Here is a 9,937-nt window from a genome sequence, read left to right on the forward strand (position 1 = left end):
TTAAAGTGCAAGCTCCCTTTCTGTGTCGTAGATCATGATTGGAGAAGCGTAGCACAGTAATGTTAAAAATGTATTACACCATTAACATTCAATGCAATTTCAGTTCAATCAATTCAATTCAAATTTAATTGTCCATTCAGAAATTCATCGGAGGTATATTGCTTGCTCATTAAAAGGCCATATACATGAATAATTAACAAATGAAAAAGAAAAATTACATCAATGTAAAATTCTCTTTCAGATCTTCACAGAAGAAACATTAAAACCAATGAAAAACTTAAAGAAAGTAAACAGAAAAGCTGAGCAATGTAATATCTGTGTAGCCTCCCTGCAGGCCCATACAGGAACGAAGGACTTATGTCGGAAATGTTGATTCTCCTGTTCCTCAGATGCTGCCTGACCTGCTGTGCTTTTCCAGCACCACACTCTCAACTCTGATCTCCAGCATTTGCAGTCCTCACTTTCTCCTAGTTAATCAGAACTACTGTGTAAAGACCTTGCACCTTTGTTTTCATTCGCATATGAGAAACAAATATTCAAAACTTCTTATTTCTCACCATGGGCAACTTCCTACTTCAACTGTGTGACTGCCAGATTTCTCATGCACTCCTTAAAAAATATCCTCCAGCTCATTACTGCCCTCCCTGCACTGTCAGGCAGAATCAATCCAAAGGTGTCAGGTCTGTACTGCTTACGCCTCCAAACTGGGTCATCTCCTCTCCAAAGCCAATGCAGATTCTTCTTTTGATCAATCACGTAAAGGTGATTTTGCTTCTTGTTTCTCAGAAAAATGCACCGCATTGTCTATTTCTTCTCATTTTTGCACTTTATTTTCAAATGGCAACCTGGACAGTTTCAAAGATCAACGTGGCTCATATAAACATAATCAAAAAGATTTTGATTACAGCCCTGAGCTATCTTGACCTTGGCATTGTCAGGTCTGAAGGTGTTAAGTAGTTTGCTACTGTTGGAATGAAGACTGCAGAGTTTGTGCATCAAGTGAATATGAAGTGCTAGACTGATGCCAGCATTTTGTGCAACATCATGAGCTTTGCCGTCCTTTGCAAAATGATTCAAGCTGACATCAGAGAAATGGAGCCCTCAAAATTTAGAGTTAAAGCTGTATGATCAACCAACATCTATCTTAAATGACAAATGAAGCTGAGAACCCAATGGAATGGGAGGATAGTACACATGAAGTAAAATTGACTCATCTCAGCTGAGCAAGTTGAAAGTTTGGACTTGGGAATCACTAAATGCAAGAAGATATTTTCAGCAATTTGCAGACCATGAAACCATTGACTGTCTAACAGATCCTCAGAGATTATAAAGATATTTTTGCAGGTTGTGAATGTCTTCCTGCTGAAAATCATCTCAAGGTAGATAAAAGTGTGAGACAAGCTCAGCATCTGAAGATAGTTTCAGCTGTACTCAACTCTAGCCTGGCAGACAAAATAGAAGAGCTGCAGACATCACTGAACAGCAGAAGAAAAAAACACAAAAAATATGAACAGAACATGCAAATATATCTCATTAAAATACTTTAGAAATAAAGCACAAAATGTGCACAGACTGATGAAAATGGGACAGACTAGAATTACCAGTTTTGTTTATGGATTATGGATTATACTTTTTCTTTGTTGACTAGGTATATTTGTCACACAACACCAAGCTATAGTCCAACAGGTTTATTTAACATCACAAGATTTACCTAACAAAGGATCAGTGCTCTGAAAGCTTGTGATTTTAAATAAACCTGGTGAACTTGGTGTCGTGTGACTTCTAACGTTGCCCACTCCAATTCAATACCGGAATTTCTACATTATATATATTTGTTAAGCTGAGTAACTTGTAACTAGGCAATAAAACATGCAAATTTACTTTTTAGTCTTCTTTGGAAAGATAGATTAAAATAACTCCACTGAGGTCTACATTCTATCACCAAGGTAAAAACAATAACTGCAGATGCTGAAAATCAAATACTGGATAACCGCCCCGTGGCCCAACATTTCAACTCCCCCTCCCACTCTGCCGAGGACATGGAGGTCCTGGGCCTCCTTCACCGCCGCTCCCTCACCACCAGACGCCTGGAGGAAGAACGCCTCATCTTCCGCCTCGGAACACTTCAACCCCAGGGCATCAGTGTGGTCTTCAACAGCTTCCTCATTTCCCCTTCCCCCACCTCATCCTAGTTTCAAACTTCCAGCTCAGTTACTGTCTCCTTGACTTGTCCGACCTGCCTATCTTCTTTTCCACTTATCCACTCCACCCTCTCCTCCTTGACCTATCACCTTCATCTCCTCCTTGACCTATCACCTTCATCCCCTCCCCCACTCACCCATTGTACTCTATGCTACTCTCTCCCCACCCCCACCCTCCTCTAGCTTATCTCTCCATGCTTCAGGCTCACTGCCTTTATTCCTGATGAAGGGCTTTTGCCCGAAACGTTGATTTCGCTGCTCGTTGGATGCTGCCTGAACTGCTGTGCTCTTCTAGTACCACTAATCCAGTATTCTATCACCAAGTCAACCTTCATTTACACATGCACTGTACATGGACTCTGACAAGTTAGCTCAAAGCCAAGCTCTAGAGTAAGGAGACTCCCTGCGACGCCTGTTTATACCAATCAGCCGTGACTCAGTGATTGGCCCAGGTTAACATCCCCAATCAGGGAACTCATTCAGTGAGATCCATCTGACCCTTCTTCCAATCACTATAGGGATATTTGGAAAAATGCACTTGTACAATGTTTTCGGACTGCGTTGCAATAGTCATGTTTGAAAACTATGTTTTGTGGTCGTCATTAAACACATTATATCAAACACATTCTGTTAAGCCCCTTTAGAACTTGTGTATTTCAGCAAGGTCACCTTTTATTCCTCTGGACCCCAGAAAACAGAGACACAGTTTACTTAGCTCTCATTATAGGGCAACTCTCTCATCCAAAGAAACAAACCAATTATAAAGGGATGCATGGTCAAACTACACCAGAGTGAGACAACGCAGAATGAATACTTAGGGAATTTGATTCAAAATGGTGTAATGATCACAGCTGACATTACCACTAGACAAGTCAGATTTCATAATTAAACTGAGATTCATATTTTATCTGTAAATCATTTGACTTTCATCTCACATTCATTGCTAAAGGAGAATTAAAATGACAGACAACTTCACTTTTCATCAAAAATTCCTATTAACCTCATTTCTGTGTTACAAAAGCAGTAGTAACACTCTCGATATTAATACTCACCTGAATCCCCATACAATTCACTCAGATTTCTCACCGTAGCCCACATTGTTCAGTCCCAATTAGATTCCATCTAATGTCTCTTCCTCTACTACTGAATATTTCTGTTGATATGTAATCAACCTTTTTCAAAAATTAACAGACAGTTCATTCAATCTTCATTTCATCATTTTGTGGTAAAATAATACTAAAAAAGCTCCAAGGCAGCCAGTAACCCGTCACCAAGTCACCCTGTATTTAAATGTGCACAGTACATGGACTCAGACCAGTTTGTCACAGCTAGTACCTGGAATGAGGAGACTCTCTGACTCTCCTGTTTATATCTGTCAGGCAGGGCTCCCTGATTGGGGCAGGTTAGCAACTCTAATCAGGGATCTCATAGTCAATGAGATCTACCTGGCCTTCATTCTAATCACTACAATTACCTAGGCCAATGCCACTGGCATCTCATAATGCTAACATTAGTGCAGTTGTTAGCACAGCTTTTAGTGTGCAAAATACATTCTGATATTCTTGTATCCATTCAAATTTCCTGCATTTCTTTAACAAATTTGTCAAAGGAGCCAAGTTACTCCTGATGTTCACAATAAATTTCTGATAAAATCCACTCATTCCAATATTATCACAAACGCAAATGTTCTGAGTATGGAACAATTCCAAAATAGAATTTATCTCTCGGTGCTATTTAACATAATCCCACTGTGAGGCCCAAATATATCACTTTTGTTTTGGCAACTTCACTTTTAGCCAAATTTATAAACAGCCTCACTCTTTGTAACCAATTGAACAATCTGGATAAGGTCTTCCTAGATTTGGCAGAACACAAGAATGTCATTGATAGAAACTATGTAGTTACATAATCCCTCAATTTTATTAGTTAATCATTAGAACGTTGCTTTGTTTTATTCCAAAAGACATAACTTTGCATTGATTAAGTCAATCTAATATTATAAAAGCTGATATTTCAATCAGTCATTGGAAATTGCAAGTGTCCTTGGGGCAGCTCATGGCTAGAGGTGACACAAAATGGCTGCCCATGGATTTTTAGTTGACATAAATGTGATGGAGAAGATTTTTTAGCTGCAATAACTGAGTTACCTTGTTTAGTTCAGACTAAAGGTGAGATCATAAGATAGGGCAATGTTGGCTTTGAGAGTCAGGTAATTCCAAGGCAACAGGGTCCAGGCAGAACAAAGAATATTACAAATTAATGTATGGGGAGTCCTGTACAAACCAACAACTGCAGATGTCTGTAAGATGCAATATGATAAAGGAGGTCTAGGACTAGACATTCTGAAATTTGCAGTTTAGCAAGAACTAAAAGAAAAGTATGATCCCACGATAACAGAGACAAGTGATAAGGTAAAAGGGAAGCAAGACTGTATCTTGTAAAATCTTGGGAGTTCAGATAAGCTTATTGAGCTGTGAGCGTGATTGTGTTTCAGTCATATTAATGGAAATTGAATAGATTCTGTCTTTTTAAGTAAAAGAGCTAAGGTAGAAATATTTAGAGTAGGGTCAGTAAACTTCATTTTAGAAGCAATCTTCTGTTTAAAACACACTTACAGACAGCTGTTGAGTAGAAGGAATTATAGTTGCACCTGCAAGAAAGAGGGAGAGGGTTTACCTAACCTTCAAGATCAGATAGGAAAAAACTGCTCGCAACTCGTTGGCCGAAGAATTCTAACATTAGGTCTAACCATATAACTTTATATATAACTAACATTTATACGAGACCTGAAATTATGAATTATATGGCAATTAGGAGGAATTTACATCTTTTTGCATTTCCTGTAATTAGGATAACAAGGGATACAATGAATAACAAAATTTGAACAGTCCTTAGAGATGCAAAGATGTGCAGAATAGATAGATTGACCATGCTAAATTGCCCATCATGCCCAAAGATGTGCAGGCTAGGTGGATTAGCCATGGGAAGTGCAGGGTTACAAGGATAGGATTGGGGATAGGTCTGGGTAGAATGGTCTTCTGGGGATCAATGTGGACTCAATGGGTTGAATAGTCTGCTTCCACACTGTAGGGATTCTATGATTCTATAGGTAAGTCTGGCAAGTGTCTAGAAAGAGTGTAATCATTAACATTGGGATGTAAGTTAATGAGATGTATTATAAGATCCCAAGGACTGATGATATTGACGTCTGATAAATAATAAGAAATCATAAAGAACTTAAGGCTGTCCACAGGAGTGTCCATCATTGATCAGGTGTTTTACAGGATTGGATGTAAAGATTAGCAGGATGGAACAATTACATCAATACTGCATGTAATTATTTTAATGCAAAATTTATAAAAATATTCACCTGGAGAGGCCAGAGTGTCATTGACCTCGCCTCAGATCTGAATTATAACTGAGAGGGGCCTGGGCCCCAGATGAAAGCCCAGATGCAGAATGGTCTCTGGCCTCTCCCACACATGTGTTTAAAGAGCTCTGAATGTAGGTCGACTTGTGCTACTGGACATAGGACTGGAGACACCTCTTCCAAACAATGTCTACTTTTTGATTAAATGTTGTCTTCCAATCTTGGAATAGAATGTGAATCCAGTGTTGCACTGACTTTACAAGAATCAACGCAAAATCTTTGCAACATATCTATTTTAATCTCTATTATATTAACTGAGTTCCAACTACTATGACTTGGTTCAATAATGTCATGGTCCTTCATAAACTTGTTTGCATCTGGTTTATTTTGTTCATAGTAGAGAGAAACCATTCTCTCTTTCACACCATAATTTACAGCCATTTTAAATTTATTTTTCTCTTTCTCCACCATGAATAACCCCTTTGCCTTTAGCACTGGGTCTCTGCCTCTAGAAAAGGTATTAAAAAAAACATTTTCTGACAGCTTTTAGTTCAGAACTGACAATCTGGACTTGAAATTTTAGCACTGATTCTCTCTCCACAGATGCTTCCAGTCCTGCTGAATTTCTTCAACATTATCTGTTTATTTCAGATTTCTAACGTCTGTAGTATTTTACCCTTAATCTGTCATGATCTTAGTTGCTTATTTTACTTCAGCTAGTTTACTTGGATTGAGTCTATAAGGATGGTGTTTCATAGATATAACTTATTATGAATAGCCAAAGACATTTCCCTGGCCTGTTCAAATATCTTGATTTTCGAGTCTGTAAGAGCCTTTTCAAGTTACAAGTTTACCTCTTTGATCTGAAGTATGAAGGAATTCCTTTCCTTTGAGGTAAAATGCTCAGAACCTTGAGTGGTCTGATTCTTTTTATTAATATTCAAAGAAGAATTTTCTTGCTGGCCAGAGGCATTTCTTCCTTAATGCCTTCTAAGGAAATGTGTTCTTTTTAAAACAACTATCACAGTTTGAAAACCATGACACATGTACTATTGTGAATTAATAAACATTGCATTATTCTGAGCTTTAGTAAGAGGTGGTATAGAGTTCAGTAGAAATGGGATTATAATGAACTTGCATAAGATGCTAGTTCGACCTCAGCTAAAGTGTTGTGTCCAGATTTGGGTGCTACACTTCGGAAATGACGTGAATGCATTAGAAACAGTGCAAAAGTGGAGGAGAAACTTCAGTTTTGAATTAGTTTACGACTTTTTCCTTGGAGAATTCATGGCTAAGAGAAGATTTGATAGAAGTTTTCAAAACCATGAATCAAAAATGAGATGTCACAGATACAAAGTGATTTGCAAAAGGAAATATAAAGCTGATGTGTGGCAACTCTCCTCTACAATATCAGCACTTAGAGTCTGGGAATGCACTGGCTGATAATGTGGTGGAGGCAGAGTCAACTGAGGTATTCAAGAAGGTTGTGATGCTTATTTAAATAGAAACAATATTCAGAGAATATTGGTTTGGAGAAACAGCAGGAGAGTGACACCATGCCATAATCCTCATTCAGAGAACTGTTGCAGACACAACAGGCTTTCTGCTGTACTGTAAGAATTCAGTGATTTTGTTAAATGTACACTTGAATTCCAGCTCTAACCTGAATATAAACACCATGATTAAAAAAAAGAATGAAATTCTATGAATGAATTAGTGGCATTGCTATAGGTTTCATCTGCGCACGGCATATATTCCTTTGAGCTCAGCATTAGCAGGCCAAGTCTGTAATTGGGTCATTGTTCTCTTGTAGCAGGGCCATTTCTTATTTTGCAACATCTAGTTAAATGATGGTATGACTCAACACTTTCAATACATACTCTTGTTTTGTGGATTTAATACACGCAGCCTGTCATGTTCTCCTCTTATTACACAAAAGCAGACTTAAGAGCATTTTCATACGACCAAGCACAAAAGCAAATTAATGAATTGGTTTATTTTAAATATATTACATGAATGAATGGAATAATGGTTTCACTGTGAAACAACCTAATTCTAATTTCTACTTGTACCTCAAATATAATAAAATATGTGTCTGGACACTGTGGCAATCCACGCTTAATGGCAACACTTTCACCTTTGAGTCGGTATGATGTATGTTCAAGTCGCAGTCTCAAAACTTGAGTTGATAACCCAGCTTGATACTTAAACATGATACCAATGAAGTTCTGCACTGTCTTTTGGATATGACATTAAATCAAAACTTCATTTGCCACCTCAAGTTAACATAAAATCATTCATGGCACTATTGGCAGAATAACAATTTCTTGGTCAATATTTATTCCTCTATTAACAGTTGGGTTCATTGGCTATAAAACACTTTAGAATATCCTGAGGTGGTGAACATTGCTATAAAAATGAAAAGTTTTCTTCATTTTAAACTATCTTTACTATTATTTTGTGATAGGTTATTTATATCTGGGAATATCAATAGCCTCCCTTGCTGCCACTAATCTGAGAAAATAAGGAAGAGAAAATAAATAGGCAAAAATTCAGAGAGAAAAACAATGATCATCATCTGACTTATTCCAAGTCTGCAAAATGAAGATTGGCCTGTAAAACTGCCAACCAAAATTACGCTGTTAAATTAATTTCACCCATACTTAATGTGGAAACTCAAGATATACTTATGTCATGTTCAACCCAGCCTCCTGTTAAGTTAAGTGAATGGAAATCATTCTATCATGAAATACTCAGAATGACTGAGTTTGACTTTGTTTGACTTCAACCCTTCTAGACTGTCATTTCCTTTGTCTATATTTTTGGTTCCTTCCATTCATAGACAAAAATGAACAAAGGCTTTGCTATGCAATATTTGAAAAGTACTTATTGAATGTCAAGGAGCTGATGGGAATGTTTATATTTTAGAACTATGGAGAAACAACATCAAAAAGTGGCTCATTATTATTTAAATTACATGTCACGCGAGACCCCTTTCCTAACTTTGTGTAAATACATTTGAAAGTAGCAATTTCTTCCAAGTCATTCTTATAAAAATTTCAAAATAATCCCAAAACATAACATTTCAATTGAAACAAAATGTCTTCCAGGCCAAGCAGATAGGAATTTAAATATTAAAAGAATGAACTTCATTCTATTAAATTGCTTCAAATGCTTTAATTGCCTGGAACTCTTAGCATTTGAATGCATTTTTGATCAGAGAAATCAATTATAATTCAATCACAATTCTGACAAACACCAATCCTTTATGTAGTTTAGCCGAAATATTACAGAAGCATTTCATAAATGTCAATCGCAGATAAGATAGTATGAGGTAATGAATATGGGATTATGCTTGTACATGACTCACATCAGCATGAGCTCAGTTCATGAACTGGAGACCTCTTTATAAGACACCCTGTCCTGTTTTAAGATGCAGATTCAATTCAAAAAAAGTAATATAATATTTTGTGTTTGACAAAAAAATTGGTAAAATAATTTTATCCTTTATGGCAGCAGCAGATGTTAATCAGTTTTCAAATGATGCAAAGTTCCTGGAGGATTTCATAAAAACTGATCTGCACTGAACCATTTATTAACCAGGGAGCTCAATGTAGACATTACCAGTGATTATGACTATGCATCATTTGCAGCAGAATATGGTACATCAAACATTTGATGTGCAATAAAACTGTCAAGAAAGAAATGGTTTCACATCAGTGTGCTGAATCACATTTCTCTTTCATCTGATTTATGTGATCAAGTCACCTCAATTGTCACAATTATTTTGGTGATTGCAATTAATTTCTCTGCCATTCGTTCAACAGAGCCCGGACAAACTCTTTTCTTTGAACTCAGAAATATGGGAATAAAAGGCCAGCAGAGGCCCAATTTAAAGAACAAGGTCAAGGGATTTGAAATGAACATATTAAGCTTTCGAACAATAAGTCTGAATGGTGTAATTTGCAGGCTAATGAGTTTTCATTTTGGAATGACTATGATGTACAGAAGTGTCGTTCCTTTGTGAAACAGGCTTTTCCACATTCAAAAAATTTTCTAGCAAATTTCCTGATGATTCACCTAATCGATTCAGTGGACCACTGACTCCTCCAACATAGAGGATCCAATAGTCAACCTCTCAAGTGACCAAAGCTGAGTGTGGGTGCCACTTACAGCCATGCAAATCACCAATGGGAAATCACCAGCAAATCAAGTTGTGAATTTTTGTTTATTAATGTACAATTTATGTTAGATAGAGATTTATCTGAATTGGTGAGGCAATACATCTAAACTAATAAGAGTGGTGCAGAATAAGAGACCATTCCTCCCTTAGCATGTGTCCTGACTCTTTGAAAGAGTTATCCAA

This window comes from Chiloscyllium punctatum, chromosome 12 (genome assembly GCF_047496795.1).
Source record: "Chiloscyllium punctatum isolate Juve2018m chromosome 12, sChiPun1.3, whole genome shotgun sequence".
Taxonomy (NCBI): Eukaryota; Metazoa; Chordata; class Chondrichthyes; order Orectolobiformes; family Hemiscylliidae; genus Chiloscyllium; species Chiloscyllium punctatum.